The 14713-nt window shown below is 49.1% G+C and overlaps 1 protein-coding gene across 2 annotated transcripts in view; it reads right to left on the bottom strand.

Annotated features, from left to right (window-relative positions):
* The window catches only part of DAG1 (dystroglycan 1), a 126064-nt gene extending 112291 nt beyond the window's left edge, over window positions 1-13773 (bottom strand). The window contains exon 1 of one of the 2 annotated variants that reach the window (XM_045023856.1): window positions 13755-13773. The gene's annotated coding sequence lies outside the window, so the exon portion shown is untranslated. Of the gene's footprint in view, window positions 1-13626; window positions 13734-13754 lie in introns of those variants that run through there. The other variant, XM_045023855.1, reaches the window with a different exon arrangement.
* Window positions 13774-14713: the final 940 nt, after the last annotated feature.

Genomic DNA, 14713 nt, shown 5'->3' with positions numbered 1-14713 from the left:
TGCGGCGCTGCAAAGCGCCAGTGTAGTCAAAGCCCCAGCGCTGGGAACGCGGCTCCCAGCGCTGTCCGTTATTCCCCACAGGGAGGTGGAGTATGGACAGCGCTGGGAGAGCTTTCTCCCAGCGCTGGTGCTTTGACTACACTTAGCGCTTCAAAGCGCTGCCGCGGCAGCGCTTTGAAGTGTAAGTGTAGCCAAAGCATTAGTGTAGACCAGGGTGCAAGTATTTTTACCATCATGCTGCCTAACCCTGCTTCATGCTAGCTTTTGTTAGGGTCAAGAATGACTGAGCCCTGTTTACACTGACTGAGCCCACCATTAATACACAGATGGAACACCACCACAGGAGAATTACAGGCCTGCATTTTCCTGAGTAGATTCACTATTACAGGAGTTCATTCTGTTAATCCAGAAATTCCACACAAGGCTATTGCTCCTGTATCTAACGGAGCACAGGAAAGTCTACCCCATGCCATTTATCCCCGGGAGTACTAATGATTCTGCCAGGTGACTACAGGGCTCTGGAAGCCAGGGTGAAAGGGGGCACAGGTTGTGTTTTTGTCCATCCTTCCGGTTGAGGGTAAGGGCTCAGGCAGAGACACCTACATCCTGGAGACAAATACATGGCTGAGCAGACAGTGGCACAACGGAAGGGTTTTGGCTTTCTCAACCGTGGGATGCTGTTCTGGGAAGGGCGAATGCTAGGATGAGATAGGGTCTGTGATGGGTTCGGTCACAGAGACCCCCCTTGGGACTGTCACCTGATGTGCTGGAATTACCTCTGAGCCCGTTTTTCATTGCCAGCTTGGGACTCCAGAACCCTGCCTTGTTGAGCCAGGTCTGGTCCACGCCCCTGAAGCTACAGACTTTAACCAAAAACTACACAGCAAGTCACCTATCTCCAGCACCCAGACACCCAGATTGCAATGGGATCCAAACCGCAAATAAATCTGTTTTACTCTGTATAAGCCTTATACAGAGTAAAACTCAAATTGTTCACCCTCTATAACACTGATAGAGAAATATGCACAGTTGTTTGCTCACCCAGGTATTAATCACTTACTCTGGGTTTACTAATCAACAAAAGTAATTTAATTCAGTATAAAAAGTAGGATTTCAGTGGTTTTAAGTGATGACAGGACAAAATAAGTTACCAATCAAAATAAAACAACACACACAAATCTAAACCAAATATATTAAGAAACTGAAAACAGGTAAATCTCACCCTCCAATAAGCTTCTTTCACAAACTAGACTCCTTCTTAGTCTGGGCCCAATCCTTTCCCTGGTACAGTTCTTTTTAATTCCAGCATGCATCTTAGGTGAAAAGCAGGGGATTTCACACCACTGGGACCCCCTTTGTTCTGTTCCACCCCCTTTTATATATTTGGCATAATGTGGGAATCTTGTGTGTCTCTGGGTCCCCACCCCTCCTTCTAAATGGAAAAGTACCAGGTTTAAGATGGATTCCAGTACCAGGTGACATGATCATGTCACTGTAAGACCTCATTCTCCATTCTTTCAGGGTTGGCCTGCACATACCCAGCAAGGTTTGTGAGTAAACAGAACCATTCACAACTAATTGTCCTAGTTAATGGGAGCCATCAAGATTCCAAGCCCACACTTTGCATAATTACAACAAGACCTCAGAGTTAACGTTATATTTCTAGTTTTAGATACAAGAATGACACATACATAAAAATAGGATGAACACACTCAGATTATAAGCCTTGTAATGATACCTTACAAGAGATCTTTTGCATAAAGCATATTACAGTTACATTATATTCACATTCCAAGCATACTTTTCTGAAGCATATGGGGTGCAGTGTCACAGGGTCCACCTGACTAAGGGCTTGGCTACACTTACAAGTTGCAGCGCTGGGAATTACAGCGCTGGTCATGCAGCTGTGTAGGGCCAGCGCTGGAGTGTGGCCACACTTGCAGCACTTTCCAGCGCTGTATTGAGAGGTGCATTGTGGGCAGCTATCCCACAGAACACCTCGTCCCGTTTTGGCGCTGAGTATTGTGGGAAGGGGAAGGAAGTGTGTGGGTCATTCCGCTTCCTGTTCCAACGCCCCATGGTGCATCGCTTCACATCCCAGCATTCTGTCTTTCTGGCAACGTTTGGCGCCATTGTGAGTGTCTTTCTGCTCTGTGTGTGAATCGCGATTTCTGTGGGAAATGGAGCCCGAGCTGCTGAGGACTGTGCTGATGAGTGTCGCCAGCACAACACGTTTGGCAATCGAGCTATTCCTTCAGCTCCAAAGTGACAGTGAGGAGTCTGACGATGATATCGATATCGATTCTCCTGCCGCGTGCGACACTAAAGTGCTTGTGGCATTCACGGAAATGCTCAGCACCGTTGAACGCCGCTTTTGGGCTCGGGAAACAAGCACTGAGTGGTGGGATCATATCGTCATGGAAGTCTGGGATGACGAGCAGTGGCTGCAGAACTTTCGTATGAGAAAAGCCACTTCCATGGGACTGTGTGCTGAGCTCGCCCCCACTCTGCGGCGCAAGGACACAAGATTGAGAGCTGCCCTGACGGTGGAAAAGCGGGTGGCTATTGCAATCTGGAAGCTGGCAACTCCAGACAGCTACCGGTCGGTCGGGAACCAGTTTGGAGTGGGAAAGTCGACCGTTGGAATCGTTTTGATGCAAGTTTGCAAGGCAATTAATCGCATCCTGCTAAGAAAGACCGTGACTCTGGGGAGCGTGCAGGACATTGTGGATGGCTTTGCACAAATGGGTTTCCCTAACTGTGGAGGGGCGATAGATGGGACGCATATTCCTATTCTGCCCCCCCCCACCTGGCATCAGAGTACGTTAATCGTAAGGGGTATTTCTCTATGGTTCTCCAGGCGCTTGTGGATCACCGCGGGCGTTTCATTGACATTTACACAGGCTGGCCTGGAAAGGTGCATGATGCACGCATCTTTCGGAACAGTGGCCTGTTCAGGAAGATGCAGGCAGGGACTTTTTTCCCAGACAGGGAGATCACAGTAGGGGACGTCGAAATGCCCATTGTGATCCTTGGAGACCCCGCTTACCCGTTACTGCCTTGGCTCATGAAACCCTATACAGGGAAGCTTGACAGGAGCAAGGACCGGTTCAACTACAGGCTGAGCCGGTGCCGAATGACTGTGGAGTGTGCTTTTGGGCGTTTAAAAGCTCGCTGGAGATGTCTCTATGGGAAGCTAGACTTGGGGGAAAGCAGCATCCCCGCGGTTATATGCGCTTGCTGTACCCTCCATAATATTTGTGAAGGGAAGGGTGAAACATTCAGTCAGGCATGGACCACCGAGGTTCAAGTCCTGGAGGCTGAATATGCACAGCCAGAGAGCAGGGCTAATAGAGAGGCCCAGCACAGGGCTTCAAGGATTAGGGATGCCTTGAGGGAAGAATTTGAGGCTGAAAGCCAACAGTAATGTTTGCTGCCTTGCATGGGAGTGAATTGCACTGTTTACACTGTTATTCTATTATCCCTAAAATGATTTGCAGTGCCTCTTTCTTTACTGGGCTAAGGTATCTTTCACTATCTGCTATAATAAAGACTGTTTTCAAAGCCAAGAATTGTTTTATTGAAAAGAAAAAAACTTCCTTGACAGACACACAACATTTCATGAACACAAGAGGGCAGGGGTGTGGGTTGGTGAACTGTACAGTCACAAGTTTGCATATGCCCTGTCTGGAGTGCTGTTTAATGAATCCTGCACTTCAGGGTGCATATACTGCATGGTGATGGGGGTTGAGTGCAGAGGGTAAGGGTGGTAGGTATCAGGGCTGGTTGGTGAACGTACAGGTGTTGGAGGCAGCTGGTGGTGGTAAGAACCTGAATGCTGGGGAAAGGTGGTTTGAGCTGACATTGGGGCACAAGGCAAAAAGCTTTGAGACGGGGGGGGGGGAGAGAGAGTAGCACGGTAGTGCTCTGCTTGCATGGCAACGAGTGACTCGATAGAGTCCGCTTGGCGCAACAGGATGCTTAGAAGCTGCTCTGTGCTTTTCCTTTTGGCCACTGCATTTCTCTGCCGGTTCCTGCTTTCCCTCTGGCGGATCTTGCTTTCCTTTTCTCTCCACTCCTTCAATTCTTTACTCTCTCTAGCAGAGTGTTGAAGAATGTCCTCAGCATGTCCTCTTTGCTCTTTCGGGGATTTTTTCTCAAATTGTGCAGCCTCTGTGCTGTGGAACATCTGCTCAGTCCAGCAGTCAAGGTCACTGTAGAAACCCAGAAATGACAACATTTAACAGGGGCAGCATTGTATTCACTATCTCAGACATGAATTGTTACACTGAGGGAGTTCTCACTTTAGCATTCTTTTCCCACACACATAACACAACAGAAGCCACGAAATGGTGAGTGAGGGGTGCTTATAGAGGGAGAAGTGGGGCTTGATTGATAGAGGGGAGCTGGTTGCTTCGGGTAATCTGGAGTGATAGAGGGGTTGAGTGAAGATGCAGCTGCAGGGGTGATCTTCACTATCTCCCTATCTCTTCACTAAAGAGTCTCCCAACATTTTTCACAGGAGTTAATCCTGGAAGATGTCTCCCTGCTGTGAGTCACTAGGGAACAGCGGGAGGCTCTTTTACAGCAATGTGGATTCCGCCCGGGACCCTATGCGGCTTGCCTGTGTTCAGAAATGGTCCCCCCCCCCACTCGCAGCACAGTGGCGCGGACGCGTCAGCGTGACTGGGACAAGGAACACAGTGGCTCTGCCTATAAACCTGCGCAGGCATATTGCCCACGCTCTGGCTGAAACTTTTGCTGAGATAACTGAAGCAGATTACCGCGACGTGATAGACCACATCAACGGGCTATTCTAGTCTGGCATGCATGCAGCCATAACCCCCCTTCCTCTCCAGAAACATTTCCACCCAGAAAATAAAAGCCGCTTACCGGTAACCCGCTCCTCTGCTTGTCCTTCTGCAACTGCTGGCTGCTGCGATTGGGTACTTTCCTCCTGGCTTGAGAAGAGCTCCTGGCTGCATGCCCACTCTGGGGTGTCTTCCCCCATCCCAGGAGCTTCACTCGCGGTTTCCTCCCCCCCGCCGCCTCCGCCTCCTCCTGTCCCCCAGCCTGCTCAGAAGTGTCCATCGTTGTCCTGGGATTGGCAGTGGGGTCACCCCCAAGTATCGCGTCCATCTCCCTGTAAAAACGGCAGGTCGTGGGGGCAGCTCCGGATCGGCGATTGCCCTCGCGGGCTTTGTAATAGGCACTCCGCAGCTCTTTAACTTTCACCCTGCATTGCAGCGCATCCCGATCATGGCCCCTATCCAGCAAGGACCTTGATACCTGCTCAAAGATATCGTAATTCCTACGGCTGGAGCGCAGCTGTGCCTGCACAGATTCCTCCCCCCAAACACTGATGAGGTCCATCAGCTCGCCATTGCTCCATGCTGGGGCTCGTTTGCCGCGTGGAGGCATGGTCACCTGGAAAGATTAACTGATTGCACTCCACACACACCTGGCTGCAGCAAACAGGAAGGAGATTTTTAAAATTCCCGGGGCATTTAAAGGGTGGGTCACCTGAGGCAAGAGCAGTAGAGTGCAAACTGATGAGCAGAGTGGCTGAACAGGAATTCTGGGATAACTCCTTATTCCCTGGAGGACACTTAAAGCGCTGGTGAGTGTCCACACCTGCTGAGCAGCGCTGGATCACCAGCGCTGCACTCCTTATACCCCTGCCGGGATGGGTTTTCAGCCAGCGCTGCAGCCAGGGAGTTGCAGCACTGGTTGTGCCCTGCAAGTGTGGACGGGGTGTAATTGCAGCGCTGGAAAGCCTCCACCAGCGCTGCAACTTGTAAGTGTAGCCAAGCCCTAAGAAAGAAAAGAGCATCTTTGCACACCAACTCATCAACCTAGTTAGGAGGGCTTTAAACTAGGTTCAAATGGTGCATGTGACAGAAGCCCACAGCAGGTAAGCACAAAAACACAACTTTAACAGAGGGCTACATGTTGGGGGAAGGGGGAGACACATGGAAAATTACAATTGGGTCATCGTAGTAACAAGAGGAAAATCAGTGGGACAATCTGCTCAGCATCTTAGCTGTCTGTACATAAAAACAGGACATATGTACGTAAGCTAAATTACAACTTAACTGGCAACACAGACTTGGTGGGATAAATCTCATCACTGGAACATTGGTAGAGAGAGGTGTAACTTGTTCATTAAGGATAGGCAGGGTAAAAAGGGAGGCGGTATTACACTATATCTCAAGTATATATACACACTTGTTCTGAGGTCCAGAAGGAGATGAGAGGCAGACAGTTGACAGTCCCTGGGTAAAGATAAAGGGGGAAAAAAAACAGGGATGTCGTCATGGTAGGTCTACTATAAACAACCAAATCAAGAAGAGGTGGAGGATGAGGCATTTCCAGAACAGAAATAACCAAAACACAAGACCTGGTAGTAAAGAGGGACTCACTACCCAGACATCTGTTGAAAAAGTAATATGGCAAAACAAAGTTTCCAACAAGTTCTTAATGTACTGGGAACAACTTTTTGTATCAGAAAATGGGGAGAAATAACCAGGGGTATAGCCATTTTAGACATGATTCTGGAGGAATGGGTTGTGACTCTGAAAGTGTAAGACAATTTGGATGAAGTAATCATGAATGATAGATTTTTCGTGATTCTAAAGGAGTGAACGCTGTAGAATAAAGACAATGTACTTCCAAAAACAAAAAAAAAAAGAAGCAAATTTACAAACCCAGAGAACTGGTAGGTAAAGTCCCATAGGAAGAAAATCTAAGGGATAAAGTTGTTCAGGAGAGCTGGCAGTTTCTCAAAGAGACACTGTTAAAGGCACAACATCAAACTATCCTAATGCAAAGGAAAGATAGTAAGAGGCCAATAGGGTTTCATCAGGAGCTTTTTAATGACCTGAAAATCAAAAAGGAATCCTAGAAAAAATAGAAACATGGATAAAATCTACAGATGAGTACCAAAGAATAGCACAAGCATGTAGGGACAAAATCAGAAAAGCTAAGGCACAAAGTTACACCTAGCAAGGAACATAAAAGGCAATAAGAGGTTCTTTAAACACATCAGAAGCAAGAGAAAGATAATGGAAAGTGTAGGTTCCCTGCTTAGCAGGGAAGGAGAGCTAATAACTGATGACATCAAGAAGGCTGAGATGTTCAATGCCTATCTCGCTTCAGTCTTCAATAAAAAGGTTAATGGTGACCTGATACTTAACACAACTAATAGTAACAAGAGGGAATGAAGCCAACCCAAAACAACAGGTTAAAGAACATTTAGATAAGTTAGCTGTATTCAAGTCAGCAGGGTGATTGAATTCATTATAAGGTGCTTAAGGAACTAGCTGAAGCAATATTGGAATTGTTACAAATTATCTTCAAAAACTCATGGACAACAGGTGATGTCTCAGAGGACTGGAGAAGGGCAAACATAGTACCTGTCGTTAAAAAGGGGAACTATAAACCAGTCAGCCTAACTTCAGTATTTGGAAAGATATTGGAACAAATCATTAAACAATCAATTTATAAGCACCCAGAGGATAACAAGGTTATAAAGAATAACCAGCATGGATTTATCAACAACAAATAATGCCAAACCAACCTAATTTCCTTCTTTGAAGGAAAGAAGGGGAAACAGTAGATATGATGTATCTTGATTTTAGTAAAGCTTTCGATAGTGCCATATGACATTCTCATAAGAAAACTAAGGAAATGTGCTCTAGATGAACTTACTACAAGGTGGGCGCACAAAGTGGCTGAAGAACCATAGTCAAATAGTAGTTATTAATGGTTTGCTATCAGACTGAGAGGATGTCCCTAGCGGGGTCCTGCAGGGGTTAGTCCTGGATCCAGTAATGTTCAATATTTTCACTAATACCTTGGATAATGGTCATAAAATTCATGCATTATACTAAACTGAGAAGGGTTGCAAACACTTTGGAGAACAGCATTAGACATCAAAATGACCTTGACAAATTAGAGAATTGGTCTGAAATCAATAAGATGAAATTAAATAAAGACAAGTGCAAAATTCTACACATAGGAAGGAAAAAAAATCAAATGCTCAACTACAAAATGGGAAATAACTGGCTAGGTGGTAGTACTGCTGAAATGGATCTGATGGTACAGGGGGTCACAAATTAAATGAGTCAACAATATGATGTAGTTACAAAAAAAGCTGATATTCTTGGGTGTATTAACAGCAATATCATATAAGATGCTGGAGGTAATTGCCCCATTCTACTTGGCAGTGGTGAGGCCTCAGCTGGAGTACTGTGTCCAATTCTGGATGCCATATTTTAGAAAGATGTGAACAAACTGGAGAGAGTCCAGAGGAGAGCAAAAAAAAAAAAAGACAAAAGGTTTAAACACTTGACCTATGAGGAAAGGTTTAAAAAAACGGGCATGTTTAGACTTAAGAAAAGGTGACTGAAGGGGACCAGATAAGTCTTCAAATATGTTAAGGGTGTTACAAACAGGACAGAAATCAATTGTTCTCCAGTTCCACTGACAGTAGGACAAGAAGTAATGGGCTTAATCTGCAATGAAAGCAGGCCATTTCTTGGGCCAATTCAGGCTATGGCTACACTTGCACTTCAAAGCGCTGCCGCGGCAGCGCTTTGAAGCGCTAAGTGTAGTCAAAGCGCCAGCGCTGGGAGACAGCTCTCCCAGCGCTGTCCGTACTCCACCTCCCTGTGGGGAATAACGTACAGCGCTGGGAGCCACGCTCCCAGCGCTGGGGCTTTGACCACACTGGTGCTTTGCAGCGCCGCAATTTGCAGCGCTGGAGAGGGTGTGTTTTCACACCCTGCTGCAGCGCTGCAAATTTGCAAGTGTAGCCATGGCCTAAGTGACAACATTTAAAAAAATTCCATACAAAATCTATACTACAAAATTTAGAGCAGAAATGCTGATGTATCAGCCCACTGGCACATGTTTTTCCAGCTCAGTGAGTCCAATGCTGTTACCAAGAATTTATTACAAACATTTATATACTGATTATCGGAGAGATGTGCATTTTTCAAACTGACATGCTCCCGCACAAAGTTTTTCTCTAATGCAAGAGTAGTTCAGACACCCACAGGAATCTAATGGCAAATTCCAGCATCAAGGAAAAAGTAAGATCCAAAACCCAGTAAGCTAGGCTTTGCTGATTATTTCTCTAAGTAGTGGCATTCCAAACATTTCATCTTACTATCAGGCTTTTTTTTTTGGGGGGGGGGGGGGAGGAGCCTGGAACACTACCCTATATTTAGGATAGGAGAGTGCAATGACGAGTATCAGGAAGAACGAATAAGTGGTTTAAGGGCTTGGCTACACTTACACATTTGCAGCGCTGCAGCAGGGTGTGAAACCACACCCTCTGCAGCGCTGCAAATTGCAGCGCTACAAAGCGCCAGTGTAGTCAAAGCCCCAGCGCTGGGAGCCGCGCTCCCAGCGCTGTCCGTTATTCCCCACAGGGAAGTGGAGTACGGACAGCGCTGGGAGAGTTTTCTCCCAGCGCTGGTGCTTTGATTACACTTAGCGCTTCAAAGCGCTGCCGCGGCAGCACTTTGAAATGCAAGTGTAGCCAAAGCCTAAGATGCTTGCAATAGAAGGAGCAGGAGACATTTTACAAAGAAACCTACAGTTAGAGACTATTAAACTGAGGGCCCTGGAGGTGGGAAGGAATACATCAAACTAAAACTTTTTAAAAATAGCACTATAAACTAAAAATATAAACAAGAGCAGCAGCATGCCTGGGGCAAGAGGCACTGGAGGCCATATTACACAGGGGGCACCTGAGAAGAAGCAGGGCCTCCTGCCAGGAAGGATTGAGATGAACTAGGTAAGTGCTTGGTATTTACCATAGAAAAGGGGGTTTTGTCATGCTTTAAGGAGAGGAAATGTCTGTCAACACCAGTTCTCACCACTACAAGTCAAGGACACTGTTCAGCCAGTATCTAGGGAGCACACTACTGTCCAGAGGTCACACACTTCCCAGTAGCAAAACTGGCTTCCTCCACATTCTTCCTCCCTGGACCACCAGCAAGGGGTCATTGGCAGCAAAGCTCAGGGTAATCACTACTCATTTACACAGAATTCTGCTATCTGCCTTAGGCCAATTCCGAAAGAGCAGTGCTATTCTGAAAGGCAACTACACAAAAATAGCACCTCCCTGATCCACAATTGCCCCATGCACATACACCACCAGAGTCAGGTCTGCTGATTTGAAGGGTCTAGAGATTAGCTTTAGGGGCTACAGATTTAGACTTTGCTGACTAGGGATTAGTTTTATTGCTCTTTACTTCTGATGAGCCAGCACACCTAAAGAGAACATTGGAATCTATTCCTTCTTGTGCAACAGAATTGTTTACTAAGATCCAAATCAGTTACATCTGTGCCAACCTAATGAAGACAAAGGGTTTAATACAGTCTGCAGAGCCTTGATTACTAGTCATGCACAACATGGAAAGAACCTGGCTTAATTCTCAGAGCCTTGGGGGAGGCAAGTTTGCAGGGTTGGCAGGGGGGAGTCTTTTCTTGTCCACTAAACCCTTTTTATTTCACACACACAAAACAATGACTTCTGTAGAGTCACTTTTCAGAATGGAAGTGCATTTTAAAGTTTGAGGCAAAGAGTCCAGAAGCAAATACAGTCTGCAAGGAGTACTAGGATGTCTGGACCTGGCAAAAGTGGTAAGTTACTCAGGCAGGGTGATGCTAAGCATGATCAGGGCTTGGATCCTGCCCACGGGATTCCCTCCTTGGCACCACGGGCACTGCGCTGCTCTCAGAGGCGGCCGGCACCACTTTCTTGCAGCCCCCAGGGTGGGGGGGCAGAAGGCTCCATGCATTGCCCTTGCCTCCAGGCACTGCTCCGTCAGCTCCCATTGGCCAGGAACAGGGAACAGTGGCCAATGGGAGCTTCAGGGGAGGTATCTGGAGGCACAGCAAGGGCAGCACACACAGAGCCCTTCCCCCCCAGGGGCCACAACACTTCCTGGAGCAGCAAGGCTTGGGGCCAGGGCAGGCATGCAGGGAGCCTGCCCTGGCCCCGGTGCACACCACTGCCACCCTGGAGCTGCTTTAGGTAAGCGACACCGGGCCAGAGCCCAACCCACCTGCCCCCTGCCCCCCAATTCCCTGCCCTGAGCCCCCTCATACACCCGACTCCCCTCCTGCACCCCAACCCCCGCTGTACCCGTACCCCTGCCCTGAGCCCCCTCCCAGTCTGCACCCCTTCTCTGAGCCCCGTCCTGCACCCCAAACTCCTTCCCTGAGCCCCCTCATACACCCCACACCCCTTCTCTGCCCCAATCCCTTGCCCTGAGCCCCTTCCTGCACACCGCATCCCCTCCCACACTCCACACTCCCTCCTGCACACAATTTCCCCACCCAGATGTGGCCCTCAGCCTAAAAAGTTTGCCCACCCCTGTGCTAGGCTAACAAAGCTGGCTATTTAGCTCGCAGCAGGGCCATAAACATATCTCTGGACTGATCTATGAGGAGACCCCTGTGGAGTGCTGAAGGTTTTCTTGGAGAACTCGATTTGTGATGCGATCACCTGCACTGAACATGCCAACTGAAACACTACAGATTCAGTGGCTAAATCCCCACCGCAGCCATGGTCCATTTCCCCACTTAAGAACAAAACATAATGAAACTTGCACTTTATTTGCTTTCTAAAAATCACTGTTATTAGGATTCACCCCAAAATGATCCAGATCATTCTTTCTTGGAGTAGCTGAGCAATAAGCCATGAAAGGATGTCTATTGGTGCTGGCCTCAGTTGTACTGTAAGACATAGTATTTGGCTTTCAGTCCTTTCAAGTCCCCAAGAACATCTGCTGCCACCACACACCCTACAGCAAATTATTATTAATACAATCTGTGGCTCAGCAACTGACAAGTAAAAACCTTCTTACAAAACCAATTTTGGACAGGTTCATACAACAAAATCTTCCATGAAGAATAACCAGGAAGAGGGCAAGACCTACTTTGGGGCTGGAGGGCCAGGACTCCCTTCCTCCCTCAGTTTATAAACATCAAGAGAAGCCTTGTAACAAGGGATAGGGTAGGGGTGGGAAGCTTCTCCTCTCAGTTAGTAGCTCTCAGCTAGGCACCAGTGGGCATTGGTGTACAAGCGTAACACCACTAACCAGAACATGGCATTGGACAATGTGTCCCCAGACAGAACTAAAGATGTCAACCCTTGAGAAAACTGCTAGGTTAGGAGCCAACCACCCTACTCACCTAGTTGCACTAGCACAGCTCTACCATAATCAGGAGCAGACAGATTCTAACAGTATTTGTTAATGTGAACAGGACAATATGATTCTACAATCATGATGAGAAGAATTATAGCTATTGTCCTTATAGAGAAACCTTGCCATATTCACAACCAAACCAGAGAACAGTAAGCATGACGGACTGTGTACAGACTGTAGGGCCCGACACACTACAATCAGCCTTGGCAGAATTCAATTCTTATTTTTTTATAATTTTGATAATTAATGTTTATTTTTAAGATTTTTTTTTCCAATTTTATTCATTTAAATGTTAACAGTTTCAGGAAATTATGGTGAGATAGACAATTATTTAATGACAGGAGATGCTGAGATTCAAAAAGTTTTATAACAGTTACAACACAAATTGTTATCACGTGACAGAACACAAAGCAAATATCCATAAAGAAAACTCTAATAAGTTCTCAAGCAGCATTTTTCTTAATTTGCCGATCTGTACATTTCACCTATTATTGAGGGAAATATTTTGGCATGTATGGTGAAATCGATGTTTGCAGACATACCAATAAAAAAAACTAATCCTTCCAATTCTAACTACAACACACCACTAGAAGGACAAGGGGGTAACTACTGCACGCAAGAGCATGATAACTTTTGTCACAAGAGCTGGAAGATGGGACTTCCAGCTCAATACCAAATAAGACCACCAACTATGTCTACCACGCCCATCTTCAGGGTATCCAAATGCAGAGGTGACCTCAGAGCCCAGTCACTCAAGCCAAATGCAGCCCAAGGCACTTCAAGCTAAGTAGAAAGGGATGAGTTTTATGCCTGGACTCTAAAAGAGGGCATGTGCAGGGTAACTCAATGTGGGCTGCCCCCTAAGCGACAGGGGCATAAGATGGGAGACGATGGGAATGTAGGAGACACTTAGGACCCTAATCCTGCCTTAGACGAGACAGGATGTGCAGGAGTATCTGCTAGTAGCCAGGGAAGAGGTATAGAATCCCCCACCACCAACCCTGAGCCCTCCCGTTCAGGTGACTGCCCTCGCAGCAGTGTTAATTCCCCCCGCTACAAGGCACAACGCTAACGATAACACCCCACTGCCGAGGGAGGCGGAGAGCACTATCCCCCGGCGTGTACGGCCCAACCCCCGCCCAGAGCCGAAACGGGGAAGAGTAACCCCCCCCCCCACCCCCGGGGCGAGCACAGCCCCAGCCAGCTCCCCAGTGACCCCAGCCACACCCCACGAGACAGGGCGAGCACAGCCCCAGCTATCCCCCCCGGAGCCCGACACCCGCCCCCCGGGTGAGCACAGCCCCAGCCACCCCACCGGGCCCAGCCCTGCACTGCAGGCCCCGCCACAAATACCCGAGCCACCTCCTCGCCTCAGGCCCGGCACGCGCGGAACCCTCACCAGAGCGGCAGGCGCTGAGGTAGCCCCGGCCGGACGCGGAGAAGGCCGCTCCCTGCCGGGGACCGGCCACCACCGGCACCAACCGAGCGCAAAGCACCGAGCGAGCGCGACCCCGCGCAAGCACGTACCTAGGGGAGGGGCGGCGCACGGAACCTAGCAACCGACAGTACGAGCGCGCCACATCCAATCACAGCGCAGCACCAGATCCAACCGCATCGCAGCCGAGCCGCGTCTGCCCGCCCGGCCCCCAACCGCCCAGACCCACGACGAGATACGCCCCCGGCCCCGCCCAATGTGCGGCCCCGCCTCACAGGCCCCGCCCAACCCGCGGGAACCCGCCCCCGGCCCCACCCATCGCTCTACCCGACCGGGGTGACACGCCCACCGCCGGCCCCTCCCCCATCACAGCCACACTCCACGCCCACCTTCGCCTCCCTAACCCCCCCGTACCGAGGCCCGCCTGCCCCCCAGGAACACACCAAACCCGCCCCCCCCGCACCACCCCCAGACGGAAAACCCAGGCAGCACACTGACCCCTCCCCCCTGCGATATGATGGGTGATGGGGTCAGTACGGGGGAGGCGCCAGACCCCCCTGCAACGTGTGGGGCGATGTGATCAATGCGGTGGAGGGACCAGACCCCTCCCACGACGTGTGGGATAATGGGCTCACTGCGGGGAAGAGGCCAGACCCACCTGCAATGTGTGGGGTGAAGGGCTCAGTGTGCAGGAGGGGCCAGACCCCCGTCCTGCGATGTGTGGGGAGATGGGGTCTATGTGATGGAGGAGCCAATGCTCTCCCCCCCCCCCGCAATGTGTGGAGTAATGGGGTCAGTGTGGCAGTGGGGCCAGACCCCCCCCGGACATGTGGGGTGAAGGGGTCAGTGTGGGTGAGGGGCCAGAACCCCCACTGTGTGTGGGGTGATGGGGTTAATATGGGGGAGGGCCAGACCCCCCCTGAGGTGTATGGGGAGATAGGGTCAGTGCAGGGTAGGGGCCAGACCCAGTGATGAGCTGCCAAAATCATAACAACCGGTTCCCTCCTCACCCCAGGAGGGATCATGCACCTCCCCCGGACTCCTGCCCCAA

This window comes from Mauremys mutica, chromosome 7 (assembly GCF_020497125.1).
Source record: "Mauremys mutica isolate MM-2020 ecotype Southern chromosome 7, ASM2049712v1, whole genome shotgun sequence".
NCBI classification, from domain to species: Eukaryota; Metazoa; Chordata; order Testudines; family Geoemydidae; genus Mauremys; species Mauremys mutica.
The sequence above is the reverse complement of the archived record's forward strand: the minus strand, read 5'-3'. Positions and strand labels throughout refer to the sequence as shown.